This window comes from Acomys russatus, chromosome 5 (genome assembly GCF_903995435.1).
Source record: "Acomys russatus chromosome 5, mAcoRus1.1, whole genome shotgun sequence".
Taxonomy (NCBI): domain Eukaryota; kingdom Metazoa; phylum Chordata; class Mammalia; order Rodentia; family Muridae; genus Acomys; species Acomys russatus.
The window spans coordinates 55,034,060-55,057,389 of record NC_067141.1 but is presented as its reverse complement, the minus strand read 5'-3'; positions in this window follow the sequence as shown (position 1 = coordinate 55,057,389).

The window sequence follows — 23,330 nt, the reverse complement described above, 5'->3', positions numbered from 1 at the left end:
AGCTTCCTGTTCTCTGTCCTGGCATAGAACAGCAATTGCTGCAGTCCTTTGAACAAGTTGAATGCTTGCGTAGGTCTTTGTGACTTATATGAATTCTAACACCTTTCTGTAACCACGTACAATTATAGTGATCTTCACTTAGGACTCATAACGAAGCCGGTATTCAAGGTTTCATAGGGTGCTGGATAGTAAGTGACAAGTGTTATCTTGAAGCCAACTGTCGTCATTCCTAATTTTTGTTTTGCTCCTAGCTTGTTCTGTGGCAGTGGACAATACTTGTTACTTCCTGGCATCCTGTATTCCACTCATGTAGAGTGAAGGAACCAGGATGTGTGAGCTCCAAAGCCAGAATTATATAGTTCTGGAATATCACTGAAGGAAAACAGAACCGCAGGGTACACTGTCCTTTGTATAGACTTTAAGTTCTGATTCCATTAATGATAAATTTTAATTACTGCAACTCTTTGAGCTTCTGATGGAAACAACTAACATATGTGCTTAGATTTAGATTTGGGAAAATTTATAAGTTTGATTTTGTGTGGAATTTTCACAGAAATAAGTTATAATGAGAAACCAACAGTAGAAAGCTATAGGCTTAGATTTTTCCCAAACAGACTTTATTTAGGGTTCTTAAGCACCTTTACCTCCCTTCCAACTCTCTAAGAATGTTAGGGTGGGAAATGTTAGAAGTGGGAAAATAGGTGATGTAGACCTCTTTACTTCTCCTGGCTGGGTAAGGTTGTGGGGTTCTTTTGTGGCAAGACCAATCTCAATTGTCAGCAGCAAATGTCTTAGGAAGTCCTCCACCAGGTCTTCTCCAAACTGTCCCCACTCTCCTTTTAGACTCTCTTTGTTACACCCCTCAGAGTCCTTAGAATTCAAGTAACTTCAGCTGGCAAAGGCCACACCCCCTCAGGAGGCAATTATCAGCTCTGGACAAACCAAAATCCCCACTTGGGATTAAAACAAAAACATGTTACCATAACATAACTGAGCTTACAAAGAAACTTAAGCTTTCATTACATGCCTCCATTTTTGTTTAAAAATTGCTTTTTCCTCTAACATTAATAAGAATGATTATGAAAATTATCAGGTAAGAATTACATTTATCATGCCAGTCCATTAGTATTCAGCAGTCCTGGAGGGAGTATTTCACTCTTTATTCTATCCTGGGGAGTTTTACATTCTGTCTCTAAATCACTTTCCTTTGTTGTTGTTGTTGTTTTGTTTTTGTTTTTTGAGATAGGGTTTCTCTGTGTAGCCTTGGCTGTCCTGGACTCATTTTGTAGACCAGGCTGGCCTTGAACTCACAGTGATCTACCAGCCTCTGCCTCCTGAGTGCTGGGATTAAAGGCATGTGCCACCACGCCAGGCTCTAAATCACTTTCTTATCATATTTTGTATCCATCAACCTAAAACATCTATCTAGACCTTAAAACATTTTTTATACCTAAAACATTGTGTTAGTTCCTAGATGACTAAACTTAATAGCAATAAAATATAACTATATAGACATCAACCCCATCAGAGTATTTAGAAGTAAATAATATTACCTAAGTATCTAGGAAATGTAGAGCAAACAGCTCGCAGAACTATAGAAATGACAGAGACAGCTGACCGCCTGGACAGTCACCAGAGGGTTCTCTCTGTTGTTTGGGGCATCCAATATTTAGCCTCCTGGCCCAGAATATCTGACAAACTTCTCTGTGAAGCAAGAATTTTGAAGGACTGGTCACTTAGTCTCTGTAAAGTTGGACAGTCAAATTCCCAGTGTCCTGCTTGTTAACAACAACCTGCTATCAGCTGTTGAAGGACAGTTTTTCTCCAGTGGCTATTTGTCACCTTTGTCTCTTTGAGCCTATCATCTTCATTGAAGTAGGTTAGTGGTATTGCCAAGAGCAGATGTGTCTCTATTTCAAAAAAGTCTTTTAATTATTAAAAACGTATTTTGAATTCCATGTTATGTAAATCTCTGAAGTTTTTGAAGGCTACCTATTTATCTACCATTATATATTGCATAATCCTATCTATCTATCTATCTATCTATCTATCTATCTATCTATCTATCTATCTCTATTGATTGAACAACATTGCTTGTTTCTTGCTATATGTACTATTTGCCTAACCTTGAAATCATAGAAGAGACTAACTAAAGCTTATTTCTGTAATTAAATAAACTAGTATCTAACAAGACTACAATTAAGATTATTTATATGTGAGTAACTACTAACTTGCATCTCCTACCATCCTGAACAGTTTGCAATAGTTAGCTTTCATAAGACTAGAACTTTACATCACATTTTCAAATGAGTTGCGTAAGTACCATACATTAGGCAAAAGTTGAACAAAATAACCTTAATAATCTCATCTTTCTATCAATAGGAAGATGAAAAAAAATGTATTTGACAGCCCGTTCTTAAGGCCCAGGGAACATTGTGGAACAGGAGCAGAATGATTGTAAATGCCAGAGATCAGGGCACTTGATGTGAGATTGTGTCTCCTAGTAACATCAGAAGCTACACCCGTAAAGTATTACCAACATGACTGCCCAAATGTGAGTTAAACAAGGGTGACACCAGTGAATTTGCTGACATGGACAAGGAAAAGCCAGTGAGGTCTCAACCCTACACAAAGAACTATAGGCAACCAAGGAAGGCTCAGAGTTGGAGAGGCGGTATACTCCAGGAAAAACCGACCAATTGGTTGTCCAGTGTCAAGTAGTAAGGTCTGAAAATATATATTCAAGTAATATATAAACTAAACAGGTTATATTTATATATTGCATGCATGTAATAACAATTAGTGAAAAAAGAGATTATGAATTTGAAAGAAAGTGGTGGTGCAAATGCGAAGGCTTAGAGGAAGGAAAGGAAGGGGCCATATTGTGACTAAATTATAATCTAAAAAGTTTAAAAATGCTTTCATTAAGAAAAAAGTTTGTCAAATATGGGGCACCAGATTTGACCATGTCCCCTGGATGGGGAGGCCTGGTGGCACTCAGAGGAAGGATAGCAGGCTACCAAGAAGAGACTTGATACCCTATGAGCATATACAGGGGGAGGAAGTCCCCCTCAGTCACAGTCATAGGGGAGGGGAGTAGGGGAAAATGGGACGGAGGGAGGAATGGGAGGATACATGGGATGGGCTAACAATTGAGAGGTAATATGAATAAATCAAGAAAAATATATATAAGGAAAAAAGTTTGTACAATAATTGTACAAAACTTAATTTTTTGTTCTGTTAAGATATTTTTTATATATAGATAGAAGTTTTTAGATTGATGGAAATGAGATATGATAGATATTGACTTACATTCAGAGTTGTAGACTCACCAAGATAGGAAAGATGTTTTCTCTAAGGTTGTCAAATACAAATAGGCAAAACACTAGGAATGTAACATTTATATAATTTCTAATTGTTTCATGGTTCTTCTTGCTGTGTGTAGTTTATTGTATGTATGTATAATAATATGGATGCATATTTAAAAGTAAAATAATAATAATAAATTAAAAAAAAAGAGACCTTTTTAGGCAGTTGACTTTTTGCTTCTGAATTACTGTGTTAAGACTGCAACTGTTGCTTCAGTCCTTAGTTTTCTTTATCCTGACTTAACGAAACAGATTTAGAGTTGTTTTGATTTGCATTTCCCTGATGACTAAGGAAGCTGAGCATTTCTTTAAGTGTTTCTCAGCCATTCGATATTCCTCTGTTGAGAATTCTCTGTTTAGTTCTGAGCCCCATTTCTCAATTGGGTTATTTGGTTTGGTGGTGTTTAATTTCTTGAGTTCTTTATATATTTTGGATATTAGACCTTTGTCAGATGTAGAGTTGGTGAAGATCTTTTCCCAGTCTGTGGGCTGTTGCTTTTCTCTTGTGACAGTGTCTCCTGCCTTATAGAAGCTTCTCAGCCTCATGAGGTCCCATTTATTAATTGTTGACCTTAATGCCTGGGCTGTTGGTGTTCTGTTCAGGAAGTTGTCTCTTGTGCCAATGTGTTCCAAGCTCTTCCCCACTTTTTCTTCTAACTGATTTAGTGTCTCTGGTTTTATGTTGAGGTCTTTGATCCCCTTGGACTTGAGTTTTGTACAACTCTGAGATTCCATCTTACACCCATCAGAATGGCTAAGATAAAAAATGCAAGTGACACCACATGCTGGCGAGGATGTGGGGAGAGAGGAACACTCCTTCATTTCTGGTGGGAATGCAAACTAGTGCAGCCACTTTGGAAATCTATCTGGCGCTATCTCAGAAAACTGGAAATAAGGCTTCCTCAACTCAGCTATTCCACTCCTTGGAATATATCCAGAAGATGCTCCAGCACACAACAAGAACATTTGTTCAACCATGTCCATAGCAGCCTTATTCATAATAGCCAGATCATGGAAACAGCCTAAGTGTCCCTCAGTTGAAGAATGGATAAAGAAACTGTGGTACATTTACACTATGGAATACTATTCAGCTATTAAAAACAAGGAATTCACAAAATTTGTGGATAAATGGATTGAGCTAGAAATTATCATAATGAGTGAGTTGACCCAGAAGCAGAAAGACTCTAACGGTATATATTCACTTATATCTGCATACTAGCCCAAGGGGCATGTCCCATGAAAGTCTTCACTTACCAGAAAAGTGGTACAGAGGGGAGGACATCCTATTGCTACTCTAGGTGAGAGAAGCATGGGAGAATGGGGAAATAGAAGGATCCAGAGGGTCCTAGAAACCTGAAAGAAGAACTTTATGATGGGCAGATCTGGGTCCTGGGGTCCTACTCAAACTATGGCACCAGCCAAGGACAATACGTGCAGTAAACTTCAAACAGATCTAGCCAATGTACAGGACATTCTCCACTGTTGAGTGGAGAGTGGGGACTGACTTTCACACAAACTCTGGTGCCTCATATTTGACTACGACCCCTGGATGAGGAGGCCTGGTGGCACTTAGGGGAAGGATAGCAGGCTACCAAAAAGAGACTTGATACCCTATAAGCATATACAGGGGGAGGAAGTCCCTCTCAGTCACAGTCATAGGGAAGGAGAGTAGGGGAAAAATGAGAAGGAGGGAGTAATGGGAGGGTACAAGGGAAGGGCTAATAATTTAAATGTAATATGAATAAATTAATAAAATACATTAAAAATATTAACAATGATAGTAAAAATATATTTAGGAAAAAACAGCCGAAACTTGATCTTACATCCTTAAGAATAAAATTACAAACCAATTTACTAGCAAGGAAAAAAGAAAAAGAAACAGATTTACCTAGCAAGAGTAAACCTCAAAACTCATTTAGTGAATGCCTCACAGATTCTGCTCCAAATGCCTATTCTAACTTTACAGAAGTTGATTGAGGTTTATAGACTTTGAGACTAGTTGATTTAGGGGTGTGATGTTTTTGTTTATTTAAAAAATTTTAATTATAAAACTTAAAAAAATAAAAGGAAAAAAGTTTAAACAACGATAAAAATAATCACTTAGAAAGACCCAGAGGGGCAAAATAGCCAACAACTTGTAGACTGTAACATGTGCGGCAAAGGAGTTTTAAGGAAACAAGTTTTGAGAAGGATTTTGGAATTTGAAAGTAGCTTTTTATCTGAGGCAGGAAGAATAGAGATATTGGAGAGAAAGCTGAAGGAGGTGAACGGAGAACACATGCAAAATATCTGAGGGAGGATTGCCACACAAAGACCAAACCAGCTGCACAGATCCCAAGACGGACTCCATATGGCTAAGTTAGTATATATTAGTGAGAGCAGGATGGCGGATCATCAAGGCTATCAGAGAGCACAGGAGTATAAGTCTACTATGGAATAAAGGTAACTTAGAAGGTCAAAGATTGACTTCTAAAATAAAGGGTGATTTGAACAGAGGAGTTTCCCAAGAAACACTGGACATCGTGCCGAGAATGACATCTTGGGTACAATGCAGAAGGCTCTTACTGTGACCCAGTGTAGAGTGCCAGGGTGGTGACAGTGAACCACTAAGAAGTAGTAAGATTCTGGGTGTCTTTGAAGGCAAAGTCTCAGGGAGTGCTATCTGTAGGAACCAGGCCCGACTGGGCTGCCTGCCTGTCTTGCTGTTTCATGTCCTGTTTCTAGCAGCTTCCATGTCTGTGTTTATCTTGGTTAGCTAGTCATGTTTACTGCTCTGAGAATGCACCCCTCCCATCCTCGAGACTTTTCCTCCTGTGTACAATCACCTCTTGAGGGATTTCACCTGGGAGGAGGATTCCTGTTTTGCTGCCTATAAGAAGGCTTTTTGGAACTCTGGGAAGACTAGAATATAAAACAGGTGCCGCGGCTGCCGCTGCGGCTGCTGCTCTCTTAGCACGAAGGACCCGCTGTGTTAGTGTGTGTGTGTGTGTATGTGTGTGTGTGTGTGTGTGTGTGTGTGTGTGTGTGTGTGTGTGTGTATGAGTTAAATCCGCAGTCCCTCGCCCTCGACTCAGTACCGTGGTGGCGCGGGTGTCACAACTAACACTTTTGGATACTTGGTATGAGGGAGCTCAGAGTGAAGAATCATTTGCCCAGACCAGCAGTGGTCACACTTGCCTTTAACCCAGGCATTCAGGAGGCAGAGACAGATGATCTCTGAGTTTGAGGCCAATCTGGTCCACAGCGTGAGTTCCAGAGCAACCAAGGCTACATACACAGAAGAACCCTGTCTCAAAAAACCACCGATGAATTAATGCATGAGTGAATGAATAAGTGCAGGAATAAACAAACAAAATATAAATTATTTACTCTGGAAAATCTAAGGATTTTCTTTCAGGACATGGGAAACAGAAATGTCATTTAATGCGAGGAGAAAATCAGTGGATGGAGCACGGTTAGGAAAAAAAATTAAAAATCAGAAATTTGGTTTAGGGTGCTGCACCTCTGCCCCTACATCCACAGTTCTTCATGTTTCACCTAAGCATAGTGAGCCATGGCCTAAGCATGCTAATTTGAAAAAAAAATCCCCAGAAATTAGCAACTTATGTTTCAAATGAATGTCATTCTGAGTGACACAATGAAATTGCACACCATATTCTGTCCTGTCTGAAGCGGAAGTCATTCTCTCATTCCCATGCCCATACTGTGAACAATGTTTGCCCATTAGTAGTTATTTCTACAATCAGATGGACTATCATACATTATGGTACTGTGTTCCAATATCCCTTATCTCACTCAAGGCACAAAGTTCAAGGGTTGCAGGGCTACAATTGTAACTACTACAGTAGAAAGGGATAGCAACCTCTCTTAAGTGAAATCATGAAAGTTAACCTAATAATGAGAGAAAACAACTGTGTGTTGGGTTTTGAAGACTGAGCTGTAAAACTATGGAGTAGGAAGAAAAGTGCTGGCTTCACTGCTATATATCCTGGTGCAGGAGCTACAGTCACCATGTAACATGTGCTTAGATAAGTTGGAAAAGGAAATAAGATTGTGGATGTAAGACATGAATAGTCAATATGTTCTTATTGACATTAGCTGTCACGCCAGAAAGCAGTTTGTCTCTACAAAGGCTGCAAGAGACTTCCCCCGAAGTGACAACAAGCCATTTACTTAAAATAAGAAACGGTTTCACAGATTCAGCAATATGTGTGAACTAAAAAATACAAAGTACTCAGGAGGTTGCATCTTACAGTGTGTGTGTGTGTGTGTGTGTGTATGTGTGTGTGTGTGTGTGTGTGTGTGTGTGTGTGTGTGTGTGTTGGAGGAGCATGCTCATATTTCCTGCAGAGTTGAAATTGAAAAAAAAAAAAAAAAAAAGAATATCTTCCAGAGTGAGTGTTCCATTGTGACAGGACCAGACTTTTCTGGTACAATATACACTAATCAGCATACAAAAGAGGTGTCATGACGAAAACCTTGGAAAGACAGGTTCACTGTGGAGCTGTGTGCACATGATAAGCAAAATGAAGCACAGAAGAACAATGTGCATGCTCTCAAAGGAGAAGCAAAAGCTACATTTGGAGTGCAGAAAATTACATATAACCTGATTACTATATTTTTCTAATCATTTGATTTTATTATTAGTTACTGACGATTGTTCTATGTATAAACTAAATTCTATCCGTGGGGATTCCTTGTGAAACTATAGTACATATATGGGTCTGGTACTTCTTGTTGACCCAGGCATCGATTGGAGCATATATATAGTAAATACGGACAGACTATTCCACTTCAGATGTGTGTGCTTTAAATATAAAATATAGTTATAGTACATTCAGTTTGAGATTATCAGGAGCAAGTTATATAAACAAATACCTTAATCTTTTTTTTTATATAACCTTGTGAAGTCTGTTTTATTATTATGGTCACATGAAGAATGTATAGTTATTATCCATTGTATGGTTTTGGCTTCTTTGTCAAAAATCAAGTGTCCACAGGTATGTGGGTTTATTTCTGGGTCTTCAGTTTGATTCCACCAATCAACCAGCCTAGTTCTATGACAGTACCCATGCTTTTATTTTTTATTACTGTTGCTCCATAATACAGCTTGAGATCCAGGGGATAAGGGCTTCAAAAATCTCAGGGACCTACAGAATATGGCATTTAAAGATTTTTAAATATTATTTTAAAGATACATAGATAATAACACAGGTTAACTCCTGGCAATACCCAGCCTACCTCTAAGAAAATGAGCATCAATGAACCTCCTTATGGAGAAAGCTTCAAATGTGGCAAAGCAGCCACTGGGAAGATGTCCTCATTTCAGTCACAGAATTCTTCCTAAAAATAGGCATGCTTGGATACAGGTGGAGTAGACAGCCAAACTCTGCCAAGACAGGGTCAGCAAGTCCTCAATAATTCCTGCCTCACAAATATATCTGACAGATATACTGGGCCAGAAGCCTGAAGATGTTACATATATATGTAATTATATTATATGTAATAATATAGATGAATATGTGAAATAAATAAAAATAAATCATTAAAAAATTCCATCTGGTAACACCTACACCTGAGAAAACTTTTCAGCAAAGTAACAGGACACAAAGTTAACTCACAAAAGTCAGTAGATAAAAATGACAAACCGACTGAGAAAAAAAAAATCAGAAAGGCAACACCTGCCACAATAACATTAATAAAATACAGGAAAATATCTTGGGGTTAACTCCAGCTAATCAAGTGAAAGATTTATATGATAAAATTTTAAGACACTGAAGAAAGAAACTGAGGAAAGATCTCACACTGGTGCACTCTGGCGTTCATCTCCAGTGCTATTGGTTTCTTAAGCATAAACCTGAAGATTGCTATTTTCAATCTTGGTTGTTATTGCAATACAATGAAGGAAATGCCAAACCAAAAGCTGCATCCCGAAAATGGCTTGATATTGTTAAAAAGACTTTGTAGACCAGACATATGAGTTGTACTGGGTTTCCAGTTAATTGTGCCTGGGACGATCCATGTTCCAGGCTAGAAAACTGTCCTTCAGATCCCACTGCCCTCCCTCATCACCTCCCTATCCCATCTCTTCCCTCATCCTAACCTGCACTTCTGGTTCACTCAGGTATTTAAGTTTTATTCCTACTAAAATCTCTCATGGGTTTGAAGACCAGATAGTTTAGTCTTTCAATTAAGCTTAGTAGGTTAGGGATTGACATGTTTTTAGATCAAGATTTTGATGTTTTAAGTTGATAGAGATGAGATATGATAGATATTGATCTTCATTCAGAAATTTAGACCCAACAAGATAGGAAAGATGTTTACTTCAAGTTTGCCAAATACAAATAGCCAAATTATTATGACTGTAACATTTATATAATTCCTGATTGTCTTGCGGTTCTTTGTGCTGTGTGCAGTTTATTTTATTCATGTGTAATAATATAAATGTATATGTTAAAAAAGAACCATTAAAAAAAGATGTTTGTAAGCTTTTATCTCCAGAGCTACTCTTCTGAAATGGAATGCAGAAGCAGCACTTCTATGGTATCTGTGGTTTTTTTCAGTAATATAAATTTAATATTTGCCTTCTTGTGGTTTTTTTTTTTTCAGTCTGAGTAAATGTGGGAGGAACACAGTTTACTTCCCCCATTAAGCACATAGTAGCCCCCTGCTTTTGATACATAAGGCCCCGAAGGTCAGTTATGAAGGAACAATAGACAACTCAGATGATGGTGAAGGAAAGAATAAATTGGATACTTTCAGAAATATGCTCTGCATTGAGCCAGCTGAAGATCCCACTTTGAAAATCTCTCTTCTGCATGGAACTTTCAGCAGCCATCTCTTGTCATTACAAAAACGGCTAATTCTGAGATTGTGTTCTTGGGGTTTGAAGATATTAAAGTCTCAGCAATGTGTCCCAGAAAGTCAAGTTAGCAGTAAAGTGATCCACAGTGATGGTGAAATGCTTTTTCATTTTATTCCATCTAAAACAAGAAAAAGCTACATGAAAGACCAGTGCATATGCCTTTTACAAAAGGGAACATCTTCCTTTTCCTTTGAACATTAAAAATATTTCTACAAAAGCTGTGAAAGTCAGAGCTGAGTGGGGGAAGCCTGCCAGTGTCAGTGCAACATCTAGTCTGATACCCATTTCTTCCTAGCAACTTACAATGAAAGCCTAAGCAGACCCCTTTCTATTTAAAGTGTGTGCAGTTTATAATCAGGACAGATGCTTGAAGAGCCTCACAAGAGTAAAAGATAAACATCTATATTTTAAATGTTTGTTCATCAATATTAGAATTCTTGTCTGCTTTTAACTCTTAGAGTTCAGACAGAGTAGAGTTGGCTATAATATTTAGCACATAATACGTTTTTGTTAATTTAGTCGTCTATTTCATGATATATTAGTTTTTTATATAGTTGATTTAGCTTGGAAGATTCTAGCTTTCATACAATTTAATATTCAGGATTCAGTTTGCATCGTCTGTTGGCTAACCTAGGCCTGGAATGTTTTCAGCCTCTGAGACTTACTGCTGAATAAACTCACTCTTTCTAGTTGTTTCTGAACTCTGGTTGGCTGGTTCAATTCAGCTGTCCTGGTTCAAAAATTCTCTCCAAGCTGACTCATTCAAACTACCTTCTCCCAGCCTCTCACTGAATTGTTCTATTTGGAAAAACTGCCTCTGGGCTCCACAAACTGAACTGTAAACTCAGCTGCACTCAACTGAAGAGTACTGAACTGTACCATACTCCCAAACTCTAGTGTATTATCTCCATGAACTTGTGCTCTCTCTCTCTCTCTCTCTCTCTCTCTCTCTCTCTCTCTCTCTCTCTCTCTCTCTTTCTCTCTCTCTCTCTCTCTCTCTCTCTCTCTCTCTCTCTCTCTCTCTCTTTCTCTCTCTCTGCAAATCTTTTCTGATTTGTCACCTGTCTTCTCCTCAATTAGACATCATTGTTTGGGATTAAAGGTATGTATTGTTTTCCAGCCAGAGAGATTTAAAGTATATACTAAGGGTGTGTTTGTATTCCAGCTGAATCATACAGACCTAGGTCCTTGGATGTGATCCCTTTCTAGAGCAGCCACGCTGCTGGATTAAAATTCTTCTATAATTTTTTTTTAGCAGAATGGGACATAAATACAACATTAGTCTCATAATACTAAAATAGAGCTGAAAATTTCCATTGGTGCCATAGCTGTTGTAAAGTCATAGTACAATGTGTTCAAAGCTTGTTCTGACACTGGTAGAAGCTGATCTACTGTGCTGCCTACATTACATATAAAGCTACATATATTGCATAATAGTAATTATAAATGGCCATATGTTGATGGATTATTAATATTTAATACTGACTCATTATTTTAATATATCACAGATTACTCCTTAACCAGTGTTATACCCAAATAACCACATGGAGAGACTATGATATATTTAATTAGCCTAGAGCACAATGCTGCACAGTAATTACTCCATCCCAAACCTCCAAGCTAGTATAGCTTCCTCCCATTCAGTATTCCCACATTATACTCGCTCATCTCCTATGTCCAGTTTATTTCTCCTGGTGCTTTCCTGGTCCTCTCTACCTGGATTCCTCCTTTCTTTTATGCTTTTTCTCTTCTTCTCATTGGACCAGGATGTCCTGCCCTATTCTCTGTCTTGCTCAGCACCAGCTAGTTGGCTTTTGTTAACAATACAGAGAGCAAATGATGACAGGTTTACACAAACTTGAGACAGGAGACACTTAGAATAAACATCACAATGCAATGTCTAGATTGAAACCAGATAGTGGGGTAGAGAAATCAACATTTGATTAGACAAGGGTAAACTGTACACAGTTCATAAGAACATTATGTCAACAATCGTCATTGTATATTTCTGTCATCATTTTAGACCACACTCTTAGTTTCTTTTAATGGTTTAGTGCAATACAGTTTTACCAATATCTGCATCATTTATCTAATTTTCACTCTCTTTTGATTGCATCAAGAAGCCATGTTAAAGCTGGAAGCAAAGCTCAGATGTGTAGACTTTCCTCAGCTTCCATAAAGATCTGGATTTCATTTCAAGTACTGCAAAGAAATTAAGAAAAATAAAAACTAAGACGCCTTATTAAGTGGTTCTTCGGTATGAATATTTTACAGGGGATATGTATACAAGGTCAATAGTGTTGAGTGATGTCTTTCGGAAGCCATATCCCTGTTTGTCAAAGGATGGATGGCTGTGTATCCATACTGTCATAAAACATATGATTCAATTTGTGTTTGTTTACATTTGCAGAAAGTCTTGTGTAGTAAATCTCACTACTCATTAACTCACTTCTTGTAATGATTTTAAGGTCCATTGCCATTATAGTATATGCAATCTAATTTGTGGCTTCTTATTACTACAGTGTTTTATGATACACTCCCAGTCTTCTATGATATATCTTCTTTTATTACAAATCTTGCATCTTAGGATTGAACATAGAAACACCTCTCATTTCCCTCATCACATTTAATGCATACTGGCTGGTTTTGTGTACCAACTTGACACAAGCTAGAGTCAGCACAAAGGGAGGAGCCTCAGTTGAGGAAATGCCCCCATGAAATCCATCATTTTCCTAATTAGTGATCAGTTAAGGAGGGCCCAGACCATGGTATGTGGTACCATCCTTGTTCTGGTGGTCCTGGCTTCTACAAGAAAGCAAACTGAGCAAGCCAGGGAAAGCAAACCAGTAAATAGCATTCTTCCATGACCTCTGCATCAGCTCTTGCCTCCAAGATCGTGTTGGGTTGCTTCCTGTCCTGACTTCCTTCAATAATGAATAGTGCTATGGAAACATAAGCTGAACAAACATAGGTTCAATTTGTGTTTGTTTACATTTGTAGAAAGTGTTGTGTAGTAAATCTCACTACTCATTTACTCACTTCTTGTAATGATTTTAAGGTCCATTACCATTATGGTATATACAATCCAATTTGTTGCTTCTTATCACTACAGTGTAATAATACTTTTTGGTCATCATGTTTCATCGCAGCAATAGAAACCCTAAGACGTTGTTATGATGATAAACATGTCAGGAAGCACGTCTTCTTTTTATTCTGCATAGATCATTTATTGATTTCAAAGTTTCTTAAAGAGTTTTAAGTTGTGGTAAATCTGCATAAAACTTACTACATATGCTCATCCTTTTTAATGTCAGAAAGCTTTCTGGGACAAAAACTATCCTGCAGTGAGATCATGAAGCCATAAATCACACAGTTGATTTTTTCTGAACCTGTCACATTGCTTTCTGCCCTGAAATAATTAGTTCATTATTATTCTCATTTACTGGGCACTGGTGTTCAGGTCCAATTCCTCAAAGTTAGATATTTTATTTTTCCATTTTCTTGAACATATTTTTATTGCTTTTATTAGCATTTTCAATTAAAATTTATTTCATAACTCAAATGAGCTTCCTTTGGTTTTCTGATATCCAATGGTTTCTCTTTAATCAAAAGACCTTTAAAAATAATTTCTACATTATTTACTTACTTTGAAGTTTGTGACTACTACTGCCATGTTGGGACTCTGCAGGAGGAACAGTAAAACAGCTTTAGAACTCATAGAATGAGGCCCACTGGTTAGCACAACCACTGTGGGTGTGTCTCTGGAGGCAGAGACCTGAGGGCTATGTGGAGCATTGCTCTGCTTGTTGCCTTCTTGGTCACCACATCCCTCACAATCTATGAGTTGTATGAGAACTCTAAGAAGGCTTCCAGCCCCTCACTGGGCAGTATAACTGGCACACACAATAATAGTGCTTGATCTCTTTCAGGCATTGTTACTGGAGCAGATTACTTAAGTTGTTGGAGCCACTGGAAAGAATATAGTGATGTAAATTGTTAGCAATGACCACCACTCTTAGAAAAAATTTGGAAAGATAGATTATTTAGTAAGGATAGCTAAAGATGTTTTTGCCAGTGGCCCTGATATAGACAATCTTAGGGTATGAATCGAAGTTCAGGAAAGTGCATTCTTAATAATTGAGCTGGGGACTTTTTGAGGTTAGGGAGTAAGGGACAATACCCCAATTAGCACAGGCTGCCTTGACGTTCTTGCTGAAGAGGAGTTGGTAATGATTAACTTCTTGTACCCATCTGCCCTTAGTTTCCTGATGTGAGTTAATAAAAATTGTTAATGAGTAGATGTACACCTTGAGGACTTAAAGTAGAAATGGCTGATTATTTTTATATAAATATTTAGATTTGTGATTCTTTTAAGATTTTTATAAGATAACTTTTTAAAGATAATTGACTCTTGCTTACCCTGTCTTGGCAGAGTTTGCCTGTTGACTCTACCTGCATCCAAGCTTTCCCATTTTTAGGCAGAATTCTATCTGTAGCCAAAATGAGGACACTTTGCCCAGTGACTGGTTTGCCACAGTTGAAACCATTTCCATAAGGAGGTTCATTGATAATTCTTGTGTCACAAATATGTCTATCAGAAGACTGAAGATGATGCTCCAATGTTATAGAAAGTTTTGGGTGACTGTTCAGGCAGCAAACTGTCTCTATCATTTTCTTATTTGGGAGCTGCTAACCTGCACTTTCTGTCTACTCAGAAAATTAATTGTATTCCTTCTCAAGTCTCTGATGGCACTGAAGACTAGATAGCTTAGTTTTATAATTAATCTTAGTTGTTTAGGGCTTGTTTTTAGGTCTAGATAGATGTTTTAAGTTGAAAATGATGAGATATGATAGATATTGATTTACATTCAGAATTTTAGATGCACCAAGATAGGAAAGATGTTTTCTTCAAGACTGCCAAATACAACTAGCCAAAACATTATGAATGTAACATTTATATAACTCATGGTTGCTTGGTAATTCTTCTTGCTGTAGGTAGTTTATTGTGTGTGTGTGTGTGTGTGTGTGTGTGTGTGTGTGTGTGTGTGTGTGTCTGTGTGTGTGTCTGTGTGTGTAAAAAGAAAAAGAAAAAAAAGATAATTGACCCTTTCTTTGTAATAACCAATTACATCCTGCCAGTAAAGAGAAATTGGCTGAAAAAATTACCTTGCTTCCTTAAACTTTGTTAATTTATAACAAGTTGTTTAGTTACAAATGTATATGGATCCTTGGGAATAATTTGTTTTTCACCCATAATACATAAAATATTTGATCATGTGAGTATATTTACATATACTCATTGTAATCGTTGATTTAAAGTAAAATATAATGTAAGTACATTGTGATTTTTTTAACTACTTGAAAGATTATGCTGGAATATTTAAGCTGTGGATAAAATATAAAGTTGTTGGAGCTTGTGGAGTTTGCTCCATCTACCAGATATGTATATGTATTTGTGTATATGTTTACATGTGTATATGAAGTGTATATATGTAAAGTGATTAGAGCTTGCTCATTTAAGCTGTGTCCATCCACCCAATATGTGGATGAGTATATGCCATATGTCTGCCTAGCTATATATATACATGTATGTATGTTTGTGTGTGTATGTCTGTGTGTGTCTGTGTGTGTGTGTGTGTGTGTGTGTAAAGTTGTTGAAGCGTGTTGGAACTTGCTCGTTGGAGTTTATCTTGCTTCATCCATCTAGTGCATGAATGTGTGTGTCCATGGCTGCTATCAGTAGCATTCCCAGCCGAGAGTCATCAGTTCTTACCCCCACCAACTCTACTGCCCACTTCAGTTTACTCCCATGATGTCAAAAGTGGCCTTTGACACTCCAGTTTTTCTATGTTTATTATTTATAAACATCCTATAGGATATATGTAGTTTTTTTCATTTTTCCCTTTTATAGAAAATAGATTATTTTCTTCTACAACAAATGCTGATTATAGCTTCTCTTCCCTCTAGTTGTTGCAGTTCCTCCTTTCTTCCTCTTCCCTCCAATGTACAGATCATCTTCAAAACTTGTATAGCTAATCATATCTTCTATGAGCTCATGAGTGCAGTGGACATGTCATGTCCAGAAGACGGCATTTCATAGCCTTTGTGCACATTCTATGGCTTTTACATTCTTTGCACTTCCTTTTCCATGCTTTTCTTTGAGCCCTGTGGTCAGGGATGTTGGTGATGTCTCATTTAGGGTTAAGTCCCCCCAGTTTTCTATTCTCGGCACTTTGACCAGTTATGAGTCTCTGCATTAAATGCTGCTCACTGTACGAAAGAAGTTTCTCTGATGAAGGTTGGGAGCAGCACACATCTAGAGATATACGATACATATTTAGAAGTCAGTTTACTTGTACAACTATTTAGTAAAGCTTTACCACTGGGGCCTAGAATCTCTATATCCATGGCTTTTGGCTAGGTGTACATGGCCAGGAATGAATGGCCTGTAAAGCCTCAAGTTCAACTAGTAAGCAGTGGGTTACCTCTGTAACTGTGGAACCCTACTATTAAGGTTGAAGCCTGATTTTCCCAGATAGCCCCTGGGCCCAGTTTAAGACGACAGACTCCCTTTCTCAGCTGGCTTTCATCTCTGCCTGATCAGAGGAACCCCAGAACCTCTAAGAGGAGTCACATAGCCTTCAGGGAGAGTACAAGCCCAACCCTTTCCTGATAAGAAACCAGTTCAGCAAACACATGGGGACTTTTGGAAACACCCACCATATGCTGATAAGATGTCTTGGTGTCTTGACTTTCAACCAATGACCTTTAACTATACCGAGATTCTCTCCCACCCATAAGCTAATTAAGTTATGCTCCGCCCCCTTATGATAGGGTTGTTCTGTTACACCTCTAACCCCGGTGAATCAAACACATTCACCCTCAAAACCCTTCCCACTGCTCACAGAGTATATGTTCCTGTTTCACATGAAGTAAAGGTGCACTAGCGTTATCTATTTCACCATGACCATCTGAGATTTATCATTTATTCTGAGGAAGAAAGGGCTCCCCTCCTCCCTGAAGGTCCCCCACCCCACCCCAGGCTTGGCTGCCAGTCAGCCTCTGAGCAGCTGTGAGCTTCTAGAGTTCACCTGTCTGTCAGTGGGATCCCTGCCATCTTTCTAGTGCTGTTCCACCCACCACAGTGCCCGTGTGTGGGAGCAAGCAGCTGGCTATTTCCGAAGCAACCATTTTTGTCTGCCCAGACAAAACCAGGCTCCTAACTCTGCCTCTCTTTTTTTCGGAGCTCCAAGTGAGCCTCCATTACTGGCTGATCCAGAAGCAGCCACCAATCTACCCAAGTCAGGCCTGGCCCTGTTGCTGCCTGCCTCTGGCTCTACTCAGCACTTCACCCTTTTCCACTGCAGAAACATAACTTGTACTTTCCACCAGGCAGCAGCTGCAGATGCTGAAGGAGACATAAAAGTCATGCCACTAGGACAAGGAGGCACATCTTACTTGGCAAGTCAGTTTTGTAGTATAAAGCATCCAGGGCTTGATATGATCCTTGACATGTTTTCTCTTCCGGGGGCCCATGTAGCACTTTCTAGCACCGTGAAATCTAGACAGCTGGAAAGAAATTTCCCAGTCAATTCCAAATTGATTTTTCTATGTGTTCCAACTAAAGTATGTGGTTCCTTTAGTTACTCTTTTGAGATGTTCCTCTTTAGTTATGAGGAGACAGAACCAAGAGCAATGGTTACTGCTTTGTTGTTTTGGTGTTATCTGATGCTTTTTGGCTAATAACTCCCAGAGAGGCATCCCATGTCTGACACTGTGATTATCATTTAATAACCCATGACTTCTGGAAGCAGCATTGTCTCTCGTGTAGAGTGCTTCCATTAAAGCTCCTTTTATTCAGTTATGTTTTATAATTAGCATACAAAGTAGTGGATTTCTACAAACACCCATTTTTGACACTATAGACTAGTGAATGATTCTTTGTAAAAAACTAGGTTAAAAATATATTCTATTATATTTTCTTTTGTATGTTTATTATTCTATCTTTACATTGTGGTCTTTGTTTATTTAGTACATAGTTATATGGAATTAAAATATAAAGACACAGCTATCTTTTTCTCCATAGAGTAATCTAATCTTTAAAAAAATAAAATACACAATCCATCTCTTCCTACTGGGCTTGTAGAAATATCTTTCTCTTATGGCAGTTTTTATATTGCAGGACTCTATTAATATTTATGCCATGGTGTTCTAATGATTCCATTTTCAGTAGTTTATACCTTTAAAATGCACCGTGGCTTAGTAATAAATGTAATGTCTAATGGGGCTTGTTTCTTTTCTTGTTCTTTAATAAAGTTGATAGCCTATTCTCCAGCTTTTCTTCTCCATAACCTTTAGAATGAGTTTACTTAGTCCTCTGGCTATACTTTCTATGACTTTTTTGTTGGATTCATAGATTAATTTAGAAAAACACTATTTTATACTAACCCCTATGCATATTGCTCAATTTATTAACATTTTATTTTATGCCTTTTAATGTTTTTAAGATACTTTCTGAGAAAGACATTGCACATTCACTGTTAGATTTATTTCCATGCCCTTTTCTTTACTTGGTGCTATTACTGGTGATGTCTTATTTCCAGAATGTACATTTAAAAATTGAACTAATAAGTCAAAGGATGCTATGTGCTGGCAAGAGTCGATGTTGGCAATGTATACATATATTCAATTATCACACTGTGTTCTATAAATATCTGTGAATGAAATAGTAATAATTAAGAAAGCTTTGTATGGATGACTGCTCAGCAGAGGTAAATTGTACTTGGTATTGCTGGGTTGTTTTTTTTTTTTTTTTTTTTTTCTGCCACATAGTACCAACTGTTCTTCTTGTCACGTGCTAGAGACTAGTCTCCTTCAAGTCTCCTTTCACTGAGAGTGATTCAATTGAGATTCAGGAGTTAGAAGGAAAGAAAGCAAAGAGACATTATGCTCAGTAGGTTATGACATTCAGAAGAGCCTCTGAACACACACACACACAGCTGATGGGACCCTCTGTCCTGCTAATTTTCATATTGTGCCCACACACATGCAAACAGTTAGGTTTACCACAAGTTCTGGCTTTGCTCCTGTGTTAGATCTTCACTCTTTTAGCAATACTCAAATTCTTGTACCAAACTCATTACTTATACCTCACCTCACATACAGTGATTCTGTCTATTGAATGAACTCTGATTGATGCAGCCACACTGCTGTCTTTTACTCAAATATATAAGCAAAACCTCAAAACATATAAACTTATTTTACAAAAACGTAGGGCTTAAATAAGAAATAAAGTAAATTATTTGGGTAATTTATATCTTGGATATATTGGTATTAACCAGCTATCCATATTTTTCTTGATGAGAAAATGAAGAGAATGATCATGGTATTTGAGCGTTTTCTCCCCCAGTAAAACACTACAAAAGCAGATAACCAAGTTACAGTCCATAGACTCAGAGAGGTTAGGTAAAGAGGAGGGACCTAGGAGGATGCATGAATCTCCCTGGGAGGGGACTTAGAATAGATCTAGATATTGCAGATGTGTTGGGGGTGAGTGAGGACAAAAGCAGGGGTATCAGGCAAGGGGTGGGAGATGGAGTAGAGGGAGAGAGTACAGAGAGAGACAGCTAGAATTGGGGAGCACTTAGAAGCTGTTGTGGAATCCTAGTACAGTGGAAACTTCCCAGAAACTATGAAGGTGATCTTTATGAGGACTCCTATTTATAGGGAACATAGAGTCTCAACTGGCTATTATCTCTTTTCACCAGGCAAAGCTTCCGGTAGTGGGACTGTGTTGCATTCAGTTGAGTTTTTTGCCAAGGGGAGTTGTCACATGAAAACTCCCAAACAACCCAGACTCTTACTAAGACAAAGAATTGTTCTCTGAAAACCAACAGGGGGGCTCCATTGCTGAGGACAACAGCCATAGAGCTCACTGAACATGGAGAAGTTGAGCAGGTACCTACATGAAACATTTTAGCCTCTTTGGTGCAGGAAGGTACCCTGTAGGCTACTGGAAGATAAATGTAGACACCAGTTGGTGTTTTGACTTATAATCTGTACTTCCTGAAAAACATGCTAGGGCAATGACGGAACAGAACTTGTGGGCATTCTGTGCCCACAGAACTTGTCTGACTTGACTTAAAGTCCAATTCAAGATACGGAATCCCGGCCCAACACTACTTGAGCTACCAAGAACCAGAGACTAGATAGCCCAGAGACCTAAGTAACACCAAACACTACTGGTTGGAAAAAAAAACAATAAAATGACTCTTTTGGCTTTTTTGTTTTGTTTTGTTTGAGACAGGGTTTTTCTGTGTAGCCTTGGCTGTCCTGGACTTGTTTTGTAGACCAGGCTGGCCTCGAACTCACAGTGATCCAATAAAATGACTCTTAATGAGACTCTTTTATACTCAAAGATCAGTGCCTTTTCCAGTCATCACGAGAGCGTCCTCCTGCAGCAAATGGGAATATGTGCAGAGACCCACAGTCAGACATTATGCTGAGAGTCTAAAAGGAGGATCTATCAAATCCATCCACTCAGAGCTCAGGGAATCCCGTGGAAGAGGAGGCATGAAGATTGTAAGAGCCAGCGGGGATGGAGGACATTAGGAGAACAAGGCCCTCTGAGTAAACTAAAGAAGTCCCATATGAGCTCACAGAGACTGAAGCAGCAAGCATGGGACCTACATGGATCTGAACCAGGTCCTCTACATATATAGTAGAGCTATTAGCCTAGTATTTTAAATGGAACTTGTTAGTGTTTGAACAAGTGGATCTCTAACACTTATGCTTGCTCTTGGGACTCTTTTCCTCCTATTGGGTTGCCATGTCTAACTTTGATATGATAGTTTTTGCTTCATATTATTATATTCCATTTTGTCAGGTTTGGCTGTTATCTCTTAGAAGCCTGTCCCTTTCTTTCTTTTATTTATTTACTTTACATCCCAATTTCACCTTCCCATCCCTCTTCTCCTCCCAGTCCCTCTCGTCTCCCCTCCTTTTCCCCTCAGAGAAGGGGAGACCTCTCATGGATATCAACCCACCTTGGTATATCAAATTGCAGTAGGACTGGGTGCATCTTCTTCTATTGAGGCTAGACAAGAAAGCCCAGTTAAGGGAAAGGGATCCAAAGGCAGATACCGGAGTCAGAGACAGTCCCTACTCCTGCTGTTAGGGGTCACAAATGAAGACTAAGCTACCCATCTGTTACATATGTGTAAGGGCCGAGGTCCATCCCAGGCTTGCTTTTTTGTTGGTGGTTCAGTCTCTGTGAGCCCCTGTAGGCCCTGGTTAGTTGATTCTGTAGGTTTTCTTGTGGTATCCTTGACTCTCTGGATCCTTCAATCTTTCCCCCTCCACAAGATTCCCTGACTTCTACCTATTGTTTGGCTATGAGTCTCTGCATATGTTTCAATTGGCTCAGAGGAGTTATGCTGGGTTCTCGCTTACAAATGTAGCAGAATATCATTAATAGTGACATGGATAGGCTCTCTCTCATGGGATGGGTCTCAAGTTGGGGCAGTCATTGCTTGGCCATTCTCTCAATTTCTGCTCCTTCTTTATCCCTGCACATATTATAAGCAGGCAAAATATGGGTCAAAAGCCTTTTGGCTGGGTTGCTGTCTTCATTCCTCCATTGGAAGTCTTGCCTGGTTTACAGGGGATAGCTGTTTCATGTTCCATATCCTGGATGGCAAAGGGGGTGGCAAGGGGAACAGGAGGGACCATATGTGGGAAGGATAGAAGACAGAGGGAGAAAGAACTAGGAGAGCCAACTGGAATCAGTGGGGGGGTTGGGGGGTGCATCTCTGGGATGAACTAGAAGCCTAGGACAATGGAATCTACAAGAGTCCTATCAATAGAGAATACGAAATCTGAAGTGGCTACCTTCTTAACCAGGCAAGACTTCTGTTCCTCCTGAGAGACAGAAAAAGAGTGGTTCTGGATCGAAGAGGTAGTGGGGAGGAACTGGAAGAAGCTGAAGGAGAGGAAACTGCAACCAGGACACACTGTACGAGAAAAGAATCCATTTTTAATAAAAGAAAAACACTAAAAAAGAATAAATCCTAAATTGTATTCTTACTTATTTTGCATATTGCAATACCAAATGGAATGCTATATTGGGTGAAATGCAATTCTGACATAAAATTTTCACTTTTTTTTCTGTGCTCACTCTCTAATGCCAAGTAAGCCTTCAAGTCTTCTTATAAATGGGAGTGAATTTTCTTACCCCTAACTTTGGGGTTCTGCCATGAATTATATTCTGCTCAATGACAATCTGCATAAGGTGATGCAAGGAGGCTTAGTATGAGTTTATAACAGAACTAATATTAGAAGAACACGGTGAATCCTGAAAAGATCATTCCATCTTTTGGACACTGATAGAACTGACTAGCTTTGCCTAGCTAATATCAGCTGAACTTTGAAGGTGGCAACAAATTTCACTAATGTTGTCGGAAACTTGCAGCTCTCTCTGCTGGACGGAGCCTCCCAGCCAGCTATCAATCTCGACTCCTTTAAGTCTCAAAGCTTTAGAGCAGTCTGGTAATATAACATTATTATTCAACAACAGCAATTTAAAAAAGTACATTTTCAATGAGGTTATGTTCTATTAGAATAGTTTTTACCTGGATTAATACATAAAAAAGTTAAAACCCCCATTTATTCATTTCTATATTAATTTTGAGTTAAGGTTTCATATAAGGTATAGACATTGGCTTTGAGTGTGCTATGTAGCTGAGAAGAACCTTGAACTTCTGCTTCTCTTGTCTCTCCTAAGTGCGGGTATTATAGACATGCACAACTGTCCCCACCCTCTTCTTATTTTTAAAAAGAAACCATTAAAAGTCTTAGCATGCTATAACCAGAAACAGCTTTCTTTTAAATTTTTTATTTAATTAATTTATTCAGATTACAACTCAATTATCCCATTACTTGTATCCTCCCATTCCTCCTTTCCTCCCTTTTTTACCCTATTCCCCTCCCTTAGGTCTATGATGAGGGGGACCTCCTGCCCCACTATGTGGTCATAGGCTGTCAAGTCTCATCTTGGTAGCCTGCATATTCTTTCTTTGAGTGCCACCAGGCCTCCTTGT